General features: G+C 45.1%; 1 long non-coding RNA gene across 5 annotated transcripts; it reads left to right on the forward strand.

The window, feature by feature from the left end:
• Window positions 1–288: 288 nt before the first annotated feature.
• On the forward strand, window positions 289–23298 carry LOC126642095 (uncharacterized). Of its 5 annotated transcripts, none has more exons than XR_007629381.1 (8): window positions 289–332; window positions 426–591; window positions 6774–7054; window positions 15574–15745; window positions 16417–16856; window positions 18807–18922; window positions 19364–19477; window positions 19863–23298. It is a non-coding gene; the product is annotated as an uncharacterized LOC126642095 (long non-coding RNA). The 5 variants fall into 5 exon arrangements; XR_007629384.1 differs by lacking the exon at window positions 15574–15745 and having other exon boundaries at window positions 19863–19908; window positions 20681–23298; XR_007629380.1 differs by lacking the exon at window positions 15574–15745.
• The last annotated feature ends 252 nt before the right edge of the window (window positions 23299–23550 follow it).

The following is a 23550-nucleotide window of genomic DNA, read 5'->3' on the forward strand; positions in this document are numbered from 1 at the left end:
TTTTGCAGACGTTGATTCAAATGCAAAACCTGAGCCTGGGCTTGAACCTCCCCTGTGCTCAACTCAGGGATCCTGCTCAGGCCCATTTGTTACCTATGTGACACTCATCCATCACTGTGATTGTAACAGTGAGAGGTGGAAAATTTTCTCCCAGCTACTCGGAAGAAAAAGGACCTTACGTAGAATTTATAAGCCTCTTCAGCTGAGCTAATTATTCAGGAAAGGGTATTTTTCACTGCAAGAAGCACAAGGCGAGCAGATTCCATTCATAGCTCAAATACCAAACAGCTTTAACACCTTTGGTTTTAGTGGCTTATTTTATTAATATTAAGGTGTGTGTTGGGGGGGGGTGGATTTTAGTGTTTTGAGTTTTGATTTTTTTTTTTTCTTTTTTTTTTTTTTTAATGCTTTTTCCCTTCGGGCAGAAAGCTGCTCCCTTTTCGTCACAGCCCCGATAATGAATTGCAGTGTACAAAGCCGGTCATACAATACGCAGCAGCGGCAGCGCGGAGCGAGAATCTTTGGGAAGAGTTTCCATAGAAACATTGACGTCCTCCTGGCGAACAGGACACCGAGTTCCTTCAATGGGAGGTATGGGGTTTTAAAGGAGCAGCGAGGTGGCGGGAAGCCAAGCCAGCAGAGCTATGACTCTGCATCTCCCAGCAGAATAAGGGGTTGGAGCTGGTGGGAGGGAAAGGGGGGGGGGAAAAAAAATAACCCAATTACCCTCGCATTATCAAAATGTCGGGTTGGATGGTTGCTGCTTGAGCGGTGCTGTGTAGAGCCTGGTAAATAATTAAACCGCTGACCGCGAAGTGCGCGAGAGCCGGCAGCCAAAAATCAGAAATACTCAAGGCTGTGAACTAGCGGCTTCTAAAAAATCTTGTCAGATTTTGTCACAGGCTTCATCCCCAGAAGCCCTAAATTCAGCACAAATCAGCATGACGCAGGCACAAACCTCCCGGGGACGGGCAAGGTTGCACCCGGCGATGCGCACCCTCCCCTTCCCTGCTTGTCTTGGAATGAGACAAGTGTTTTGCTAATGTTCCAGCTCTGTGTTTTAAATAGCCTCGTGTCTACCCAGCTAAATAGTGGCAGAGCAGCCCTGTCTGGAAGAGGCTGTTTCTAGAAGCAAAACAGTCAGAGGAAATGTTTTTGCCAGAAATGTTGGAAATCATACAAAACAAAAAGGGAGCATGCAAAAGAATTCGCCGCCGAGCGCTCCCCGGTGATTTTGTTCAGGCTCACAAAGCGCTTTGTTTCGGAGCAATCCCCAGATAAGATTAATGAAGGGGACAGACATCCCTTCTGGGAAAGCCTGTGACCCACCCCAAAGCCCTGTCCAACACCAGGGATGTCGAATGGAGTCTCCCCACTGGCTGTGGGGGCTTTGGCTCTGGATCCAGCAGCGAGAGTGCTCAGCCCTCAGCCCCAGAAAGTGAGCAGCCATCCAACCCAACATGGTCCTCTCAGCCTACATGGCTTCCTCTGGCTCTTTGACTCCAGCTGGGTGTCTCTGCAAAATTCAGACAAGTCTCTGGTGCAGTTGAATACATTTCAGGGTCTTATATGTATCACCCTCCCAAAGAGTCACAGAATGGTTTGGATGGGGTGGGACCTTAATGCTCATCTAGTCCAACCCCCTGACATGGGCAGGGACACATTCCACTATCCCAGGTTGCTCCAAATCCCATCCAACCTGATGTTGTGTCCCTTGGACACTTCCAGGGATGGGGCAGCCACAGCTTCTCCGGGCAACCCATGCCAGGGCCTCACCACCCTCACAGGGAAGAATTTCTTCCTGATATCTAATCTAAACCTGCTCTCTGTCAGCTTTCAAAATACCCAAGCATCTTTCCAGGAGGAGTTGCATGAGGTGAGGAGCGCCCATTGCAGCTCTTCCCCTATTGCTCCCCAGAGCTCATATTTCAGGGGTGACTTGTTGTTTACCCAGCAAACCCCTGTGGTATTTGGTTTGCTTTGTGCAGGTGAGATGGGTGGAGGGTGTGCTCCGCTGGGACACGACGCTCAGCAGGAACTTTGGTACAGGTAGGAGCAGGTGCTGTGGTCTTGAACCAGCCTTGTCCTCTCTGCAAGCCAGGTTCTATTATTCAGAAGTATCTTGCAGGTTTCTGTACATCTGTTCCTTGTTAAAATCCCTCCAGAGTGATTAGTGGAAAATACAAAGCATCCACAACCCCATCACAGTCGAGTGGGAGCCTGACATACCCTGTACCTTCCACAGTCTGCTCCAGATAGTCTTCAAAGGCAAACCACTGCAGTGTGGCTGCTGACCTTAATCCCTGTCCTTTACAGTGCTCAGAGTCTGTGGCTATTTATACTGCTGCTATTGCAATGCTGAAAACTCTGTGCTGAAAGCTAAATTATTTCAAATCTATATGGGTATGGTGCTACATGAAGTTCTGGTTTATAATTTTACAGCAAAGATATCCATTTATTCAGGGGGCTCCAGGTAGGACGTTTGGTACAGGATACGGAATTGATCTATTTGCAGAATGTTTGCATGGAGATCATTTTGGTTCAACCTGTTCAGCAAGATTCGCTGTAGACACAGAAAGACAGAAAAGTGGGTGAGTCAGAGGATCTCAAAGAAGTCTCTTGAGTTTTAGGGACTTATTCATATTGTTTCAAGGGATGATGGCAGGAATTACTTTGAAGAGAGTAGGAAGAGAGGGTAAAACAGATGTCCATCTTCCTGAGCAGTACCTTGCTCTTTTCATCCATTCATCTCAGAGTGTTTACTTTATCCTGTTTTGTGGATGCAGAAGACTTGGAAATAAGGACCCATTTAGAATGAGGGATGTTTTACTTGAGCACTGTGTCCTTACTTACAACCTAGGGGAATTTGAAGGCTCATTATTCTTTCCTGATTAACATCACTTTATAAAGTGTTCAGCTAGCATGGCAATGAACTTGATTTAAATACCCAGGTAGGCTGGATTTGCATATGCCAGGAAGGACAGAAGACAAACCAGACCCCCACACCCATCACGATAAGGCAGCTGGGTCAAGGTGGGGCTGGGGACAACGCCTGGTGTTGGATTTGGAGAGGCAGAGACCAGCCTCTGGCTGACCAAGCCAGAGCACAAGGGACTCACATGCTGGCAGGGACCTGTTTGTGCACACGCAGAAAGAGGATGCTCAATTATACTGCATTAGGAAGAAATGCAGGTAAAGCAGGGGGGATGTGCTGGTTTGACTGCAGCTGGACCTCCCAAGCACCTTGACATGGTATTTCTGGAAGAGCGAGCGATAAGTGAAATTATCTACTTGACCGATATTAAACCGGCACGCAACAGCAGTCCTGAATTTCTTCTGAACCAAATTTTATCATGGCACCTCCTTTGCCAGAGGTGCTCTCTCCTCTCTGCTCTTCCAGATGATCCACAGAGCTCGCTGTGGGGTGCACAGGGCTGAGGTGATTTTAACTGAGGCACAGGCACTGCCCCAATCCAGCTGCTCACAATCCAGCTGAACAAACCCTCTCTAGAGAGGCTTAACGGAGGAGCTGCACTTCAGCCTTATGAAACCTGATGGCCCCTGATCACCCCGTTGGAGCAGTGCTGAACTGAGGGGCAAACTCCTCATTGTGTAACAAATAATTCCCATTAAGGGCAGATTTATTTGCTGCTGGCAGAACCAGGCTCTGTGTGAGGGGCTGCAGCGACGCCTCAGTGAATCTGTACTGGCTCACTCTCAGCGGAGAGTTCCTACAAATGTCTCTGCATACTGCTTAAAACTTGTGTTTGACTTACAAAGGAAGACAGCCAGTTCCCTTTCCATACCTTGTAGTCAAGAGCTGTCAAGCACATGGAGATGTTTATATTCAGGCATTTCTGTTCAGAGGAACCGCCAGTGTCCTGCTCAGTGGCTGAATCAGGGAAGTCTTTCCCTGCACCTGAGCCTACACGGTCGTTCCCTTTGGGTGGAGCTTCTGGAAAACTGCAGCCACAGGGAACCACAGCCAGCAAACATTTTGCAAATCCACTACCCAGACCCACTCCTGTTCTTGGACTAGAGCCTGTGCAAACAGCAGGGAAATTGTATTCCCTGTGATATATCGTTTGAGTTTTCCTTCCAACAGATCCTGCTTCTTTTTCACATCAGCTCCTCAGCTGAATCTAGGATGCAGGAGATGCTCAATCCTGCCTTCTGGGCTCTCCTTCATCAGATTTACAACGTTTTTGTGCTACAACAGTAATCTCAAACCGCTTGCATTAAATGCCACGCTACTGGAGAGCCTTTTAGAAGGGCTCTGAGTCTTTGATCATTCCTTATATTAGCAGAACACAAAGTATTTCTTTCAGTAATGGAAGATGAATTCCCACTTTGTCCTTCAAAATGGTGGTGGCTCCCTGTGCCTCAGATGTGAGGTATTGCTGCAGCCATCTTGAACATCTAAATTTGGTAAAAACAGCTGCAATTTGCAAAGCGAGGAGCCCATAACTTCAAACACCGCACTGGAGAGCGAGAGCGTGTGCTGCAGAATAGCAAAAAGGAAGAATAGATTTTGTTGAGGGTGGGAATTCGGTACCAAAAATTAAGCATGGCCATAACAATTACAGCCATCTAGTGGGCAAAATATTTTTTTTAAAATAAAAGTACTATTGGTATTCAATTCCAGAAGTAAAATATTTGTGAAAGAAAGAGGTTTAGTAAATAACTTAGGGAGCAGCTTGCACTGGGTTTTTTTGTTGTTTTGTTTTTTTTTTCTTTTACTCTTCTTCTGGAAAACATAAAATCTTAAATATTTTCCTTCTTGCAGTGTTGTCTACAAATATTAGGAAAATTAGATCTCATGTGGTGCTCCTGTTTTAAGAAGGGACTTGCTGAGAGGATCCAACGAAGTGTGTTATTGCTCACACTGCAGCTGAAGGGACAGGACTGAATTTTTTAACAGAGATTTCCTTTCTCCAACTGGTTCATTAAATTTTAAAGTTAGATATATGACAACACAAGCTTTAAGTTAAGTACTTGGCAACAAATCAACAGGCTTCAGAGAGTGATTAAGGATCTCTTTCTGCAGACGCTTTGTGCACCTTCTTTTGGCTCTTGATGTCATCCATCATCTCAGGAGCTCCTTGGGCTTCACAGGGTATTTCATGTTGATATGATCTCTAGTGAATTTCTACTGAAAAAGCAAATTGGAAAGTAAGCATTTCATCTGAATCTTTGCATATCAAAAGGAAGAAAAAGTACATCCCTTTCTTTATCTTACTTTTATATGGAGCATATGGGCTGAAACGCTGAACTTCAGATCTGAATTCCAAAAACTCCAAAGCATTTTGATTTAGCCCATAATAAAATCTGCAGTGGGATTTCATAACAATGCTTTTTAATCCACCTCCAAGGAGGGATAAGATTCTCTGTGAGAGGGTTTGCTCTGTTAGAAGTTTTTGGGGTTGTTTTTTTCTTAAAAAAAAAACTTAGTCATCTGTATTCAAGATTTTAAGAACATATTTACAGAACAAACAAACCCTCTCAGAATAATCTCCGCAGGCTTTTGATCGCATGCCTCGGAGTGGAAGAACAGGCTATAGGATCTCTTAGCTCTGTGACAAGAAATAACTGGCTGTGAATTTTGGAAATCCTCTTTGGCGTGTGTTCAAGCCGGTATTAACGCAAACCGCCCCATGCCGATCTCCTGACTCATCCCAAACGGCAGCTTCTGACACTCATCCCATCCGTCGCCGGCCTTCCCTAGGAAGAAAACAAAGCAGCTCCTCCCTTCCTTCCTGAAAGCTCACGTGCCCAAACTGCTGCTGAGCAGGGGCATCTTCTGTGTTTCCAAGTGTTTAATTTGGGGTCTGACCCTGTGCTTGGTGTGTTTGCGATGGTGTAACTGGTCTCACCTCCCCAGTCCCTGGGCACAGAGTGTCCTTTAGATAAGCCCCAGTGGTTCCACGTTCGGGGCACTCTTTGCAGCAAGTATTTCGAATTCTCTTTGTGTCTCTGGTGTAAATCTCTTTGAAGATAGCTATGTCAATTATAGCATTATGTTGCTTCTAAATCCTATATGTATTTATAGGACTCGATGGTCCCTTCCAACTCTACGATTCTACGGTGTTTGTGTATTTATGTATTATTTACATAGGGTATAAATATCCAAGTAACCATTATCCAGAGGTAGACAATGTTTTCAAAGGAAAATGCTGTTTAAACTCTGCAGTCCTGCAGAATCTTGTGTACTGGAGGAAATCTAGTCCCACACTTGTTTGTGCCAGTTCCAGGAGGTGTTTTTCCTTGTCCCACAGGCGAGAGGTGAGGAGTGAAGGGCAGAGGCTCAGCTGCTCTAACTGTGAATTTCTTGACCTCTGACAGTTTTGGTTTTTCTAATCATAGCCTTTTCTAAGAACAGGCTGTGCAGTATAACTTGCCATATAAAATCCCGGGTAGATACAGAGCTGGATTTGTGATGCAGTTACTGGTATTTCATTAACCTTTATCTTGACAAGTGGAAATAACGCGCTGTGATTCAGGGGAAATTTTTCACTTGCAGAGAAAAATGGTGCCAAAAGAAAGCAAATGGGCTACAAATTAATAAATGCAAGTCTCGATAGCAGAAATCAACTTCCAGCTGGCCTTGGCCCCTCGTGCATGTTTTGGTAGCGTTGGGCTGTTGGGATGATGCTCTGAGGGGCACAACAGAGCCATGACTTGAACACAGCTCTGGAGCCCAGGGGTGACCACAACCAGAGCTGGGGACAGGGTGATCCCCCTCCAGGCTCTCTCCTCTGTTTTTTTCCACCCAGATAAACACATGGGCCTCAAGGATTGTCCAAACTCCCCATGGACTGTGGCTTCTCCATGCCGTGTTGTGTCTTCGGCCCTGTGGTTCCACTGGGCTCACCTGCAACAGGCTTTTGCTCTGCAAAAAGGCTGCTCATGGTCCTGATGACGTGGATATGCAATCACTGACCTCCAAAACCCCAGGGAGAACCATTTCTAGGAGGGCCTGAGCTAAATACAGCCTCTCTACGACTGCAGCCTCACCAGTGGCCAGCAGATTCCCCCAGAGGAGACGACAGAGCTGGTGAGTAATAAGGATAACTGATGTTTTTTCAAGTCAAAACCAGCCTGACTCACCACTATTTTGTTTCTTTTATTGTTATTTGTGTTGCTCTGATGCCAGACAGCAGATCTCAGTTATTGAGCCCAGGGTTTTATCACCATTTAACAGGAGAAAGTGCCCTCTGAAATGCTTCCAAACTAAATCAGTAGGAGGGAAAAAAGAAAAGGCAAAGCCACTTGCTCACTGCTGCCCTGTAATCTGGGGCTAAAAACCCTCCATGCTCCACTCCCCACTAAGCACCTTCACTCACCCATGGTGGCACATTTTCCAGCTGGCCTTGCCTTGCTCTAAGCTGAGGTTTATAAATAGCCAATACCGTCTAGTTTTCCAAATGAGAGATTTGCTTATAGCACATGTTCTGGAACCCCTCGTGCTCGAGGGAGGGCTCACTGCTGGCAGGGGCTGCTCAGATCCACAGCTTTCCACCAAGATACTGATCTGAGGCATCAGGAGAGAGAAATATGCCATCAGAAAATGAGCAGGAGGAGGCAGAACATCATGGATATGGCAGGGGTCACCTCCACCCATTCGTTGTGGCCGTGCCATCCTCCAGCGAGCAGCACAGCCCTGTACAGTCAGCTCCGGCCCCTCTCTTAGGTGAAGTCAGGATCTATTCCTGGGTAGGGATGCCATGGAAAATGTCTCTCTGGAGCTGGTATCTGCCAGGGATAGTGTCTCTCTCAAGCCAGTATCTAGCACAGGATAAGTTTCCTGCTGCTTCTGATACACATCAGCCTCTCAAGGCTTTCACAACACCCCTGGTGCAGGGAGCAGTCAAACCCACCACTGGACCCGCCAAGCAGAAGATATCCCAAGGAATTCAATAAAATATCAGGGCCTGGATCAGATACATCAATAGAAGCAGAATAATTCCCAGATCCAGAGAGAGAAGCACAAACAAAGAGAACCTAGACGTCAGAGAGACAAAAGCTGGCTGGGAGATCAATGTAGAAAAGCTCTGTGCGAGGTCTGGGGTTTAATGAGAGATGAGTAGGATGGGACTTGGCATAGATAGAAGCTATTAGGAACAGCAGAGAAGAACAGGAGATGCAGATAGAGAGAGAGAGAGAGAGAACAGGTGGAAGAGGAGGCTGGGAGGAAAGCAGGTAGAGGAGGGTAAATTTTGGTTTGTATGCACCAGTGAACCAGCTACAGCCCTGCAAGATGTGGACAAACATGGGAAAAGTGGATGGTTCCAGAGGATCCCTGCAGAAAGCAAAGCTGCTCTGCTGCTCTAAGGGGACAAAAGTAGTGTTGACCCTGAGGACTGGCATCCCTGCTGCTCCAAGGCTGTGTCCTGGCTCAAGTGTTGGAGGCAGCATCTCTGACTTGGGTTTTGTTTTTTTTTGTTTTGGTTGTTTTTTTAAAGCAGAACCCAGAGGGGGTCAGTAGTGGCTGCTCTAACTTCTGCCCAAAGCTCCCTGGGCACTCCGAGCACCCCAACATTAAGTAAGAATGACCCTGAAACTGAACTGAATGTGCACTGAGTGCCACCTCTGTGACAGCAGGTTGGACTCAGCAGGGCAGAGGTGTTGGTGAAGCTCTGCTGCTCTGCATCCACCATGGTCAGGGTGTCCCAGGCTGGCACCACACCCATCCAGGACTATCCTTCTGCCCACCCAACAGCAGCAGAGCAGGTGGGCAAAAGGATGAGGGTTTGTTCAAACCGATCTCAGCTCCCATCTTGGCTTGGAAAGACATGCCTGGAATTTTGGTCAGTGCTGACTGACTCTTTGAATAAATCATCAGCCATTCTGGAGGGCTGTGCCTGCATATTAGGACAATTATTGCTTTCTTCCAGCCTCAGCTGTGTAAAAATGCATTCCTTCTCTTTATGAGAAACTCTCATCTCCTTCTGTCAGTCATCTTGTCTCAATGGGGAAAAAAATCCCCAAGCCCTGTCATATCAGAAAATGAGAAAATTATCAATATCTAAAGTGTATGTGAAAAATATGAGCTCTTTCTCCATTTGGGAGAATGAATCTTGGTTGTAGTTGTCTTATAAATGTTAGCAGCTTCTCAGACATTCAAAAATGTTAATGATCCTAAGGTATTAAAATAGCTTGCCATGGAGTTTTCTCCATATTAAAAATACTGTCTCGCCCTCTGCAGCCATCTAGAAGACTATCACAGATGAATGGTCCTATATATCAATTTATGCATTCAGAAAGCAGAGGCAGGATTAGTATATTCATGCAAACACAACAGGCTCTGATGATTGCCTGCATATCTGGAGTTAGGATCCAGCTCTGGTGCCTGAGATCAGCTTAATAAATACTATCAGCTTCCGCTGAGCGTAGGAATAGAAAAAAATCTGTCAATAGCTGTAGCTCTGAATAGGAATCTTTGAGTAAAGTAAATCTCTCTACTTCAGATTTCCGCTGGCCTCGTTACGCTGCCCTGGGGGAGAGGAGGGACCGGGGAGGTGACAGCCCCAAACCCCACATTAGGGACATGAGGGGGTCCCATCGACCTTGGGAATGACCCCTCCTCCCCATCCCATGGCTGTCTGAGCCAATCTGGGGGGCCTCCTCCCCCTGAGAGCAGCAGCTGACTCTAGGGGAAGGTGGGTGTTTGGGTAAGTGGGCTCAGCCTCCCATCCTCCTCTCCCAGAGCCATGCACAGATCCCTGTGCTGGCCAGGGGTTTGCGCTGTTGCTGCCTTCAGAAGAGTTGATTTTGGAGTCAGCTCCCTGTGTGGAACCCGGGAGCAGGTCCTTCCCTCCCTCAGGCTGTCTCAGACTCCAGCAGAGCTCACAGCTCTGTCCCAGTGCTTTGGGCTGGGACTCAAAAACACGCACCTCCAGATGCTTCAGCACAGCCTGAAGCAGCCGAGGCTGCCACAAGACTGGAGGTCTGAATCACATCCCCAGGCATGCAGAAGAATGGTTTAATTCAGAACTAAACCTTACTAAGTCTACCTGGAACCACAGGTTTTGAGTCTTGGCTCCAGGGAAGTTGGCTGGGGGCACGAGTAGAAGGACGTGGCAGAACCTGCTGCTTCTACAGCACTCCTGTGGTAGGACTCACAGTTAAGATCTGAATCTGTTCTGCTATTTTCCTTTTCAAATATCTGTCCCTCTTGCTTTTATGAGTCATCAATTGTTTTATTTCCCTATCAGATTAGCTTGTTCCTCTCACTGTAGCTTTGGGCTTCTGCAGCTGAATGGGACCCAGGAGACCTGAGCATCGGGGCTGAAGACACAGTAGAACACAAAAAGGGCAGCTGGTGCTCAGCAGACACCACAAACCACTCAGAAAGCCTTTTGTTTATTAGCTATTGTTTGGTTATATATAGTACCTGCAGCTTGAACAATAGGCAGTGGCAGGGTATGTGCTTTGTGCTATCCCAGAGCCCGAGGTGAGGCTTCAATGCGGGAGGCCAGAGGCAAAAAGCAGCAAATTTGCCTAGAAAGCCCTGGTAATGCCTTTCCAGCTGGCCCATTAGCTGAGCTCTAAACGATGTTTATTGCATTTCTGTGAGCCCACAGTGGGGAAGTTTATTTAAACAATTTGGTGCAGGGAAAGGTGGATGTTGGCAGGGCTTTGGGCTCGGAGCTGCGGGTAGATGGAGCTGTGGGAGAGCTGCTCCAGGAGAGAGGCCCAGGGTACCCACATGGGCTCCTCTTCCTCCCACACCACTGGGCCCTGAGGAGAGGCTTCCAAACCTTCTTTGTGTCAGGCAGGTTGTTTCTGGGATGCTCAAGCTGGATGCAGATGTCCCACTGCCCAGCTCACAGGTGGATCCCCCAGCCTGCTGGGACCCCAGTCCCGTCCCAGCTGAGCACTGAATTGTGCCCTCTCTGCCCTTCAGAGAGCAGAGGACAAGAAACAGGGTGTTTTCAGATACTTTATCAACAGCTTTCTCAAAACTTGTGGTAGGACTCCAAAGGGAGTTAGTCTTTGCATGCATCAGGCTTTTTGGGCGTACCAAGTGAATGAAATGTGATTTTTTTTTTTTCTCCTCATCAATTTCTTCTGTTCTGAGGCTGAATTGAGTTTTCTGATCTAATTATCCCTCCCTTCCCAAAGAAATAGAATGGCTTTGAAAAACTACCTGTACTTCTATACACCCAACATCTGGTTTTGGTAAAAATATTGAAACTTTTTAAAGGCTACTTCCAGTCTTGAAGAAGGGAGGATGATATTTAGTAGACGATCTTTGCCCCTATTTTTCAAGAAAAAATACCCAACCATTAATTCTACTGCAGGCAATTGAGAAAGCAGTTGGACTGAACTTTTAAGTGAACAAACACTTACGGATCTATTTATACCTGCCCGGGAGCAGACTACCAGAGGTGGAAATGCTGTAATTATTTCCTTTCCCTGGTTTCCACTGTCCTGTAAGGATCTCCTGGAGCAACCTGTTAACAAGTTACTGCTCCACATGGTGAAATTAGAATCAAGACTTTATTAACAACCAAACCAATCTGACTAAAAATGACTAAAACTGGCTGTGGCAAAGGTGAGACGAGCTGCTATGAGACAGCTTCTGCTGCTTAGCCCCATCTATCTAAGAAGGCTGAGAATTACAAATGACAAACATGGCTGGCAGTGGAGGGGGGACAGGGACCTGAGCAGCAGTGATGGGGAGATGCAACATCATTTTTCCTGTGTTCCTTTTTCCACCAGTGCATGTTTTCAAGTTAATTCCTCTCCCTAAAGAATCCCTCTCCTTTGTTATCTTCCCACTCTTCTCCCTCCCCCTTCTCCCTGGGTTTCTTTCTCCGAGCAGATGATCTCCTCCGCTCGCCATCCAGGTTAACTCTGGTTTCAGTATCAAAGATCATTTAAGCTGAAAATAGCTTTTACTGAGTCCCTGTTACAACCCAGGAGTGTCTGGTCACCAGATAGAATCTCCAGCTGCCTCTCAGGCAGGGTGTTGGGGTTATCTGCGTGCCAGGACTCTCAGTTCTATGGCCACAGGCCATTACACTTCACCGCAATTCAGGAGGGTCGTGGACTCAATTACAGCTGATTATGGACCAGAGGGGAGGAGCTGAAGAAACAGGGATAAAAAAAATTATTAATATTTGTCCAGGCAGCCTGTTCTTTAAAGATATATTTAGTTTTCACAGAATAGATAAGGATTTTCTTTTTAAGTTGACATTAAATTTTCATCGCTTTATGGTTATTAGGAAATGGCCAGTGGTAATATTTGCTGTTGCCTTCTGGGGTACGGAGTCCAAATGACTCAGTTATGAAAAATAAGCCCTGTACTGTTTAGAAGTATGAAATGTTGCTCTTGAGCTCCAGGCACGAAGTAATGATGCTTCAGGAGCAAGAGGATGGATGTGCTATAAATCCCAGTGCTGCGAATTTCTGCCTCCCTTGCAGCACAAGGGAACAGCACCTCTGAGCTGTGTGTCTGCAGCAGCCCGAATGGAGTCAGGTCTGCTCAGCATCTTAGTGACCCCCTAAATGTCTAAGGGCATCTTTATTTTGGAAAGACTATCGTTTTAAAAAGCATCTTTACTTTGTGCAACCAGCTCTGGGTGAACCAGGGGGTTGGACTGGATGATCCTGAGAGGTCCCTTCCAACCCCAAGCATACTGTGACTTTGTGACGAGTCTTGCTAGGAGAGGTTTAGGTTGGATATTAGGAAAAAATTCTTCACCCAGAGGGCTGTCAAGCATTGGAACAGGCTGCCCAGGGCAGTGGTGGAGTCACAGTCTCTGGAGGTATCTAAAAGACACATAGATGTGGCACTTGGGGACATGGTTTAGTGGTGGGCTTGGCAGTGCTGGGTTAATGATTGGACTCAACGATCTTAGAGGTCTTTTCCAACCTGAACGATCCTGGGATAAGATTGCACGTGCATGGCACAGTGATGGCAGGAGGGAACAGTGAACTGGCTGTGGGGAGGGCTGCAATGAGTCCCTAGGGAGAGACTCTTAGTAGGGATCTCAAAATCCTCACCGCATTTTAAAAGTAAATAGACTGCCTTGATAGCAGGAGATGCAAACCAGGTACCAAATCGGTGCCATTTTACAGCAATATCCTTTGGAGGATTTGCCAGATGGCTGGCAGCAAGGCTTTTAAACTGACTTTTTTTCTGAGCCAGCCATATTATCATCCATCAGACAGTCACTTTGGACTGACATTGCAGAGCGTGGCTGTCTCCTTTACATTTGCCTTGCTCCTGTTTATTTCTAGCTGATTTATTTATATCTGGAACTGATACAAGTGGCACGATTTCTTTGTTTCATTAAAAGATTCCTTGATCTAAGCTTTAAAAGATTTGTCTTCAGAGAGATCAAAGTCAACCAAGTATATGTCTGGCACCCCTGAGTTTTTCTGATATCCCAGTCCTCAGGTAAATCTGGAAAAGATGTTTTGTTGCAGAGTAGTAAACTGTGGTGACTAGATTAGTGTAGAGCTGGCCATGAATTCTTGGGTACTAATACATACCTATCACCCAGGCTTCTTAATTATTATTTTCTAAGAGGTGAAACAGTGTTGACAGAGCTTGCACTGTAAAATACAAGTCAAGATAAAACTGAGTGCCAACTGCAAGCATGGAAAATTACATCCCACTGCCCAGCAACTCACAGTCAAGCAAGTAAAATACGATTTGCACAGCTGAGCAGAGGCATTGTCAGGGTGCTACCCTAGGAGCCAAGCACTCCTAAACCCCATCTGTCACGACCTGTTGCTTGCTCCTGGGAAAGCTGTGTACAGCCAGCTCCCTAAAAGAGGCCATAAATTCTGGGTACCTTATTTATTAATTTTGGGGTGTGAATCTCCATGTCCCCTAAATTCTAGACCAGTGGTGCCACGCTGTGAGCAGAACAGAGCCTCCTCATTCCTTGCTGTTGCTGAAGGGACCATGGAAGCCGTTTCTTCCCAGCTTAGCTCAGTTACTCCAAAAATGCACAGGTCTCAGCCCACATTTCAAACCCTGTTACCTGCCAGCGCCGTGGGAAGGATGGGGTTTGCAGGCACTTTTTGAAGGACCAAAGCTGAATAGAATTGCTGAGTGTTATTGTGGATGGTTGAAGTACGTCCTGGATATGAATCATCTTGCTCTTTCTGACCCACTGTCCTAATTGAGAGTCATTTATTCCTCAGACGCTTGTGGCTGCCTGGGTCAAACCTTTTCACAGCGCAGCAGCAGCAGCCTGGAGCTGCAGGTGTTTGCCCCGCTGCCTCACTACGTGACAAACCAGAGATCCAGTAAACAGACATGCTGAATCATGGATCCTCCCCAAACGTGACCCCAAATCCCTGCCCCTTTGTTTGGCTGTTTTCTGTGGCAGGGTCAGGCCAGGACACGGCTTTCCCGTTGGCTATATGAATTTTACCACTGTGCATGTTCCAGTAAAATCAAAGGCCTTAGAAAAGGGATTCTGTGGAAGCTTTTTTTTTGTCAGGGCCTTTACAGTCATTAGTTATAGTTTGGAGCAAAAGCCTCAGGGCAGGACCAGCATCGTTGCTCCTGTTTGATTGTGCAGGCGTTAGTGGTTCTTCAGGAACCTCCATTGCTTTGTGGATCAGGAAGGACTGATGTTTCAGCCTAATTTTTCCAACACATTTAAGAAGTGTACTCTTCCCTGACCATCTTGTATCTTCTTCTATTTATTAAAGGGAGGACTGATTGCCTGCTTCGAGACGCCCGTGGTGACAGCCTGCCTGGCCTCATCCCTTTGAAGGATTTCTATCCAAGGGCTTATCTCCACTGCAGAATTAGCTCGAGCTTTCAGCTGAGGGTGCTCTGCCTCCCTGCTCAGCCCATGCCCTCCCAGCAGCCCAACAAGAAATGGCAGCTGAGTGAGACCCACCAGTTGCTGTAGATGAAAGGGTTAAATGTTGGAGTCACTGGCAACATCCCATACATCTCCCCCTGCTGCAAATCCCCCAGTGCCTCCCCCCAGGCTTTCCAGTGATGTTCTTCCTTGCCATGTAGGCATTTCCCTGATCCAGCTGAATTAGGGACATCAATAATTAATTGTCCCCGTTTGGATGTCACTTGGACAGGCTGCTGTCAAACATTTAGCAAGAACAATCTGGATAGGAATAGTGGGCTTGAACATCTGTTTTTTCCCCTTTGAAAACACACTTTGGCAATGTAAGTGAGAGAGAGCTGTCAAGTGCAGCCTGGGCTGGGAGTAACAACTCTAACCTGTCTGGGGAAGCCATTGATGCTTTTATGTATTTCACTGCTATCTTTAAAGGGTTCAGACAATCATTTTTTCCTCTCAGAATGTGTTGCTTTCTTCACCACTGGAGATTGCTATTTTTTTCACTATGTCTTTTAAATGTGCCTTTATTTTGCAAAGCTACAGCCTTTGTGCAGATCAACCAGAACAGATCAGATCCTTAATTCCAGCTGGATTCTGAGCCAGCTCTAGATCAGCTCGAAATTTTAGATTTGCTTCCCCACACCATATTTATGGTGGGGTTTTTTTACAATCAGCTTTATTCTTAGGGTTTCATCTCTGGAAATGCTTTTCAACTGAGTTTCTCTTTATTTTGTGGAAGGAAGTAGTTGGAGAAAATGTGATCGAACTCAGAAGAAAACTTCCAGGTACTGATGCCTAATCTCCTGGTGTGAAGGAATAATTGCATTATTATCTCTCTGGAGTTGGAGAGAAATGAGACTTATCCTCTTCGGGGCAAGGAATTTACCAAACAACAAAAGTTAAAATTCCTGGTAAGGAACAGAGTTGGGCTGTGCAGTCATAAGTGCTTCTGGAGAATCTAAGCCCAAGGTGTGTGCTGAAGTTACTGTTAATTTTTGGATTATTACCTGGTATGACGGTAAGAAACAAATTTCAGCCTCTTGCATACTTGATTTTCAGCAGCTGCTCATGCAATAGTTCAGTCAGCCACAAAGGAGATGCTCATTGCTATCTGGAAACTAAACCAGGTTCTGTCACCTTTATGACTGGTTTCACTCCCAGATCCTCCAGCTCAGGGCTGACATCTTCTGCCAATCCTTCTAGGTGGGATTGCTGATTAATAATCACTGTTCTCCCAATTATTTAGGTCATGGCCCTTCTTCTGCTCCTTTTTTTCACTACCTGAGTGAGGGTTGAAACAGAGATCACCCAAGGCATGAATGCTAGTTTGACTTAATGCCCCAGTCAGCTAAATCTGAGCTCTCTGCCCTGTATCTATGGCTCAGTTCACCTCAGGTCTCTGGCATTGCTTCCTACAATTGCCCTTCTTCCACTTACATTTCAAAGCCCTGAAAATTGTTCTGAGTTTTAAGGATAGTTACACAGTTACACCTCCAAATGGAGATTTGTGATATGAGGCCATTTTTAAGAGGAAAAAAAAATTAAAACACTTGGGACCATGTTTTCTTGCTCATGTTTGCAGGTGCTTTTATTAAAAGTCTGCTCTGAGCAGAGTCGTGTGTGTATGCAGCCTCGGATTAGACTGTGAGAATTTATGGAAAAGCTTTTCGTGAGAAAACATTCGCAGCTATGTAGCCTTAGAAACTGGAGAGTTGGAGCTGGAGCTCGAAGAGTGGCTATGAATATGGAGAGCCAGGAGTTGGAATAATCACAAGGGAGGCAACTGCACCAGCCAGGAAGAAAGATGAGAGTTTCAGCAGAAAACTGATCAAGATAACGAAGCAGCGAGAAGATGCCTTGTGACAGCAGCTGGATTTGTAGCATCTAGCCTCAAATAGGAGCATGAAACACAAGTTTGCTTGGAGGGGAGAAAAATCCATCAGAAGATTTCACATAGGATTGTGAGGCTATGGAAAGCTCCAAGACGCCCTGGAACGCTGCACCATTTACCCTAATCTGGGGGTGAGTCAGCACTCAATTATGTTCAGGCAATTTTATATTCAGTTTTTAATGCGTTGGCGACAAAGCAATTTAGATAATATGGTCACATAGCAGAATCACCTTCTATACAAATCCGAGTTACATTAGCTACAATAAAAAGTATGTCACTGCGAGTGCTCATTTTCCAGCGTGTAAGATTATCATCCTGTGGCAACAAGGAGAAATCTCTTCTTCCCATTGCCAAACTCAATGCAGTTGTGCAACATGGCTGTTCTATCCCTTCTTCTGAAGTCCTCAGTTATGGCTACCCTTGAGACCAGACAGACCCACTGCTGTGTGCAGACACCATCCGAGGCCTTTGCATTAATAATAGCACATGAGATAATGGTTCCTACTGGGCTGTGTGTTCAAGAGAAAACACTCTGGTATAATGAAGTGGGTCATGCATTTGTAGGTACGTGAGGGTCGCTCAGTCTGTCCATCACAGGGTAAGGAGCTGTGACCTGTGAAACAGAAGAATCTGTGTGAAATTGTGTTATTGGCAAGTCCCATGAGTATTGTCCTGGGGGGTAGTGGGTTCAAGGTGTGGCTTCAGTTTTACCATTTTGCCATCAGTTCAGGGAAGATGTTATGCTAATCTGACCTTTTGCTTAATCTTTTAAGGCACTTATTGTATTATTTTTGGCAATTATACCTTTAGGAATCAGAAGTTGGAGAGGAAATGAGTGATTTACTATTTATGCTGAATGATCTTTTCAATGCCAGTGACAGATCGAGTCTTCCATGAACTACTCCTTACATGAACAGGATACATGGACTGTGTTGAAAACAGGATGCACAAACCGTGTAAAATCCACTTTGTATGTCTTGGGAGTAAACACACAGCTTGAATCCTCATTCCTCTCCATTATTCCCATCTCCATGACTCGATGAACTTGAGTAAGGGCCAGATCTGGAGCGCAGTAAGCTCGAAAAGAAATTTCCATTGGCTTCCCCTGCCCCCTAACCTCCCCCCCCCCACCTCCATGGATAATATCCTTAAATATTCAGGGTCAAACCTTCAGCTGTCATAAGCTGGCATCCTTCCACTCAACTAGTTCTTCGTGTCTGCACAAGTGCAGAGTCACCAAGTTTTTGTTCATCTGAAAAGAAACACCCTTGGCTTTTTATTAAAATGAATCATAGAATCATTAACAGAATGTAAAAGGGTTGGAAGGGACCTTAAAGATCACCTAGTCCCCACCCCCTGCCATGGGCAGGGACACCTTCCACTAGACCAAGTTGCTCAAGGCCTGAACCAACCTGGCCTTGACCACTGCCAGGGTTGGGGCATCCACAACCTCCCTGAGCAACCTGTGCCACTGTCTCAACACCCTCACAGTGAAGAATTTCTTCCCAATACCCAGCCTAAATTTGCCCTCCTTCAATTTGTACCCACTACTCCTTGTCCTGCCACTACAGTTCCTGACGTAGAGTCCCTCTCCAGCTTCCCTGCAGGCCCCCTTCAGATCCTGGAAGACAGTTTCCAGTGATGATCTTCTCATGAGAAGGATTTTCAGACTGTATTTATGAAGACATTGACATTTGAACTCATTTTATTTTGAAGGCACCATCACTCACACTGTCACAGTGTGACAGCACAGCAGGTTAATTCAGCCTTTCTCAAATCAGTGCTCTCAGACCTATATCAACACCTGGCTTTCCTAAAGGTGATATTCTGCATGTAATTAAACCCTCCAAGTCCTGAGCAAGTACTGGGCTCGGCATAAAACACAAATTCTAATAAGAATAACATTACAGAAAGGCTTAAGAAACCCAGTCAGAAGCCACAGGCTGAAACCTGAAAGCTTAAAATACGGATGGCTTTTTACTGAGATGTACTGCTCTTGGGTGCTTTAAATTCTTAGTCAAGAACAATGTGAGATCTTGCAGGGATGTTAAAATTATATTTTGTTCTGTGTTTTATTGCAGAAATTGAGGCATGTTCCCTAGCTGACGATAATCAGGATGTCAAAAAATTAGCAGAACTTCTGCATTTATCGGGAAGTTTTGGTTAACAGTCACTCCTCCTCTGCTCCTTCTTTCAGGTAAACAGACGGAATGGAACTTATTTTTTTATAATCGGTTTCCTCCCGTTTATCTCTTTTTTCACATTCAGTATCTCTCTTGAACAAGACTGAACAGTTTTCCTGGAATTCCTTCCTCAGGAAAAAAAAAGAAGATTTACTTGTCTTCCTGGAAAATGCTAAGTACACAAAATTCTTAAGTAAATTCTTTATGAGACTTCTTCAAGCTACCTTCATTTGTCAGAAACTGAAAGGGCAAAAGACCAGCCCTTCATCTTCAGTGTTTATTTTTGATTCCCATAAAAGTCCTTACAGTTTAAAAAGCAGCTTTCTGTCTCTTTAAAACTGTTTATGAATCATTGTTTGGAAGGAGCGTAGTAAAGCACTTGAATCCGATTAACTCAGAAGTTGCATGGCTATCAGCTAGGACAGTCCTCACCTCATAATTTTATCTATTAACAGATACTGCAGAACTAACTGACATTAAACTGGCAGAATCCCAGTGTAAAGGTGAACTCGAGGAAAAAATTATATTGGATTTTAATAAAACTTTTCTCAAAGGTCAACCTCTCTAAGGTATGAAATCAATCTTCCTTCCTCCTCCTTCAGCCCATTTATTCACAGCTATAGAAAATTCTGATACTCATAAAATGTTTCCCATTCCCTCCCCCTCTTATTACAGTATCTATCTACCTGTGGCCATTATTTTTCACAGTAATTTTAGATCCCTTCCTCCTCATTTCACTCTTTTTACCTGGCCTTCTTGGAATCTGCACCCCATTCTCAAAATGTCACTTACCAGGCTCCCTTTCAAGAACAGATCCTGCCTCATACCATTTTCAGTACAAAAAAAAACCCAACCCACCCCATTTTTACTTCATACTTGGCAGGGAAACTTTGGGAAGAGCAAGGATTTGGTGCAAAATCTTTATTCCTATTTTTATTTTTCCTCCTTCCCCAGCAGCTGCCTTCTGTGTCTTGCTCAGGACTCCAGCAACTTTTGCCAGGTAAGCTATAACATTAGTAGCAATCCACTTAGGAGAGAGTGATGTCCTTGTGAGCTCTAAGCTCCTTAGATCAGTCTAGGAGGATCAGTCCCTTTGAGTGATGTTGCCCCAGCAAAATAACATGAATATATTATAGATGTATTTTCAGGGTTTTGTGGGTTTTTTTAGAAGACTCACTAATATCTAAGAAAGTACTAGCTTAGGAGGGTTTTTTTCAGCTGCACAAAGCTGTAGATACTCAGATCTGGAAACTGCTTTTCAATCCATGGCATACAAGCTCCAGCTCTTGATGGCCAAGTTTCTAAAATCTTGGCATCACTGGAGCCACTAACATCACACACTATAACAGCAGAGTAATTTCTGTTGCTGGTGTTTGGATTTGCCTGCCCAGCTGATCTGTGGGGCAGGCCAGACCCAGAGCATCCCATGGGAATTGGTACCAGGGCTTTCAGGGCTCCCGGGATCGGACGAACAACGCAGGGCTGTTCTCACGGTCACAGCCCATCACTACTGTACCCTTTGTCTACCCTTCTCGCCCTTTTACTGTAATCCTTCCCTCCCTGCACTTCAAGGGCTATTCCTCCCTCTCTGCCAAGATTAACTGTCCCTCTGTCCAGACTGACAGACATTTACCCAACCACCAGGTCCTCCTTCCTCCGTCCCTTCCCTGCACATCTCCCAGGACACTAATCCTATTCCTCAGCCCCCTGAGCTACAGAGGCACAAGCCTGGGCACAGAGTCTCTGACTGTGGCTGTTTGCCCCGGGGGTAGGAATCTGCACACCGGAGTTATCCCACACATCCTGCCTTGTGCACTCACTTGGTGGCTCAAGCTGTGGCAGCAGCTGCTCTCCCTCGGAGGGAACTGTGTGCCCTTTCACAGGATCAGAGACGAGTTGGGGCTCCCCTAGAAAACGACCTGGCTGTTCTGGCTGAATTCTGTTCTTGGTTATTCTTTACTCCATCAAAACAACGTTACTCGCAAGGTAATTTCGTGGCTTCCCATCTCAAAAAACCTTTGTGGTCAGAGAGCTCCTGGTGCCGGGCAACACCTGATAGGTCCAGACAACCCCTATAATCTGTATTTAAGGAAAAACCACTGCTTAAGCTGCTAAAGTGAAATGTAAGAGAACCTACACTACATTTCAAACTCACTGCTAAGATATGTGCTGGAGAGCAGCCAGGCCTGGTTGCTCACACTGATAGATGGTGGGGAAAAGGAACACGCGTTAAAATCAGCGAATGGATAAAACTGGGCTGGAGAGGGATGAATACAATGGGAAAAGCTTTCCATTTTTCAGAATCAAAGCCCAGGCTCCCACGCTAAAGGGAGAATTGTGTTCCCAAATAGGAAAACGTTAAAAAAGAGACTGTACTATTTTCGGGAATGTATGATACAAAGCTTCATGTCCACCGTCAGGATAAATCTTATATATTCTGTACAGCAACATTCATTTAGCAGAGAAGAGGATTCTATGAAAAGGACAAAGATGGGTGGTGGAAATTCTGAGCCTTTCTTCCTACTGCTCTTAAATTCTTGTCCTCGTTGACATAATTAGCAAAAACGTTCTGAGATATTTTTAATTCCTTTTAACAACTTTTATGATTCACAAACTGTATTTTGGTTTCAGATGCTGTGTTGATCAATAAACAATGCTGATTTAGATTTTTAAAGAGCACTAGCAATTATTTGAGGAACCAAATTTAGATTTCTTTAGTAGAAAAGAAGATCCTTTTGTCAAGACTATGTAGTCTCTGCAAAGTCTTGTGTAAGTAGTTTTACAATGCAGAGATTTTGGCTCTGGAGATTATTCCGCAGGGACCCCGACCACGGAAATTGTAGTTCAGTTGCTGTCTGCTGGCCAGCATTGCAGGATCTGGCTATGAACAGGGCATGAGATCAAACCCTTCTCATTTAATATAGATTAAGAAAGTCTTCTTACTCCTAATCTCACTCCTGCCTCCTGCCCTGCTCTGAAATACTTGTGCTGATTTGCTCTGCTGGGGAGAAAACTTGTCAAGGTCTGTCAGGAAAGATGAGAATATATATTTTTCTTTTCTTTTAAGATTAATCTTGCAGTTGAATAGAATTGGCAACACGAGTAAAATTTTGCTGCTGGAGTTATTTTGTATTGATTGCATTTTTAAAGATTTTTCTAGCAGGGAGAGGCAGACATTTTGTTATTGCTGTGTATTAATCAAAAAGACTGAAAAATACTGCAGGCCCTACTCTGACCCTTGTGGATCAAAAAGGCAGTCGAGGTTTTAAGAATACAAATTATCCCGGATTAAACTCTGGGTTTAGGTGTTAATAATTTAACACTACTACAGTTTGGCCACCTACTTGTGATGTGCTATATGTGGATCACTGCAGTTTAAAAGCATTTTTTTTTTTCAAACAAGGATAAACTGAAACTATGAGTGGGCCACTAGAAGCAGGCTTGATTCTTGCAGACCTGAAGAGGTTATTCTTATGGTAATTACCTGTCTAACATTTAGAATTATAGAATGGCTTGGGGTGGAAGGGACCCTAAAGATGATCTAGTTCCATTTAATATCGGATTTCTTCGATAGCGTGGACTGCACGAGAAGCTTCCTTTCCTTAAGCCACAGAAAAGCCACTGTTTTTACAGCTTTAAAGGATCCCACGGCTGCCTTGATTACCAGTGCCTTGGCTCTGTACGTTTAATTCAGCTCCTAATGCTTCTCATGTAGTGCTAAAGCCATTTAAAAGAAAGTCTCTTGCTTTTACAACCCCGCTTTTTTTAGCAGCTCAGCAGCAGTTACCGGGTTTGTAAAGCTCCTTACGGAATCTCACCTGAAAACACTGATCTGCGGCGCTGTGCAGTTTTTCCCACTTCAAAGGGAAATCTGCTGCTGCCACCCCAGAACTGAGCACAGCGAGACACCCAACTGTCACTGGGGGCTGATGTCACCTCCCAAGGTGTGTTTGTTGTACCAGGGAGACTTCTGAGCGCTAATGTCAGAAAAAAACAAAACAAAACAACCACCTCTGTTTGTCTTTTTCGCCTTCTCTGTTTAGGGAGTTGTTTCACGTTGTTTCTTTTTGTTCTAAACAAGTACCCGGGGCTCTCACTCAGATTCCCAGGGATGCTGCAGCAGTTCCCAGTAGTCTCCCAGTTGTTAATGCTTGTAATTCTATAATGTTCATACTTTATTTTCCATTCAGGGTGCACAGTGACGACAGGTGACCCAGTTTTCACTGAAGGCATGTGCAACCCCTTATGGTTAAAAATGGGTGAGAAATGGGGAGGGGAATCGTAAATATTTTTAGCCTTAATCTAAGATTTTCAAGCTGTTTGCAGTACTGCAATCCCAGTAGCATCGACGTTGATATGTCTGAATAAAAACTATGTGTTTTACAATGAATTGAGCCTTCTAGCATAAATTTTGAGCTGTGGAAAATCCTAAATGTTATCCTTTTCTTTCCCTTGGTATTTCAGTTTTTGGGCTCCTGCCTCCCAGTCTCAGCTATATTCTCAGCTCCAAAGGGTTAAAAGTTCTGGCATTTCTTCCGACTGGCATTTCCAAATCTCTCCCGGGGCCCATGCAGCGTTTATGCCAAAATGGTTTATTATTATACAAACAGAGCAAGAGGCGGAGAGAAAAAAAAAAACCAAA

The sequence above is a fragment of the Myiozetetes cayanensis genome, unplaced genomic scaffold (genome assembly GCF_022539395.1).
Source record: "Myiozetetes cayanensis isolate MyiCay16 unplaced genomic scaffold, myiCay2020 scf22, whole genome shotgun sequence".
Classification (NCBI taxonomy): Eukaryota; Metazoa; Chordata; class Aves; order Passeriformes; family Tyrannidae; genus Myiozetetes; species Myiozetetes cayanensis.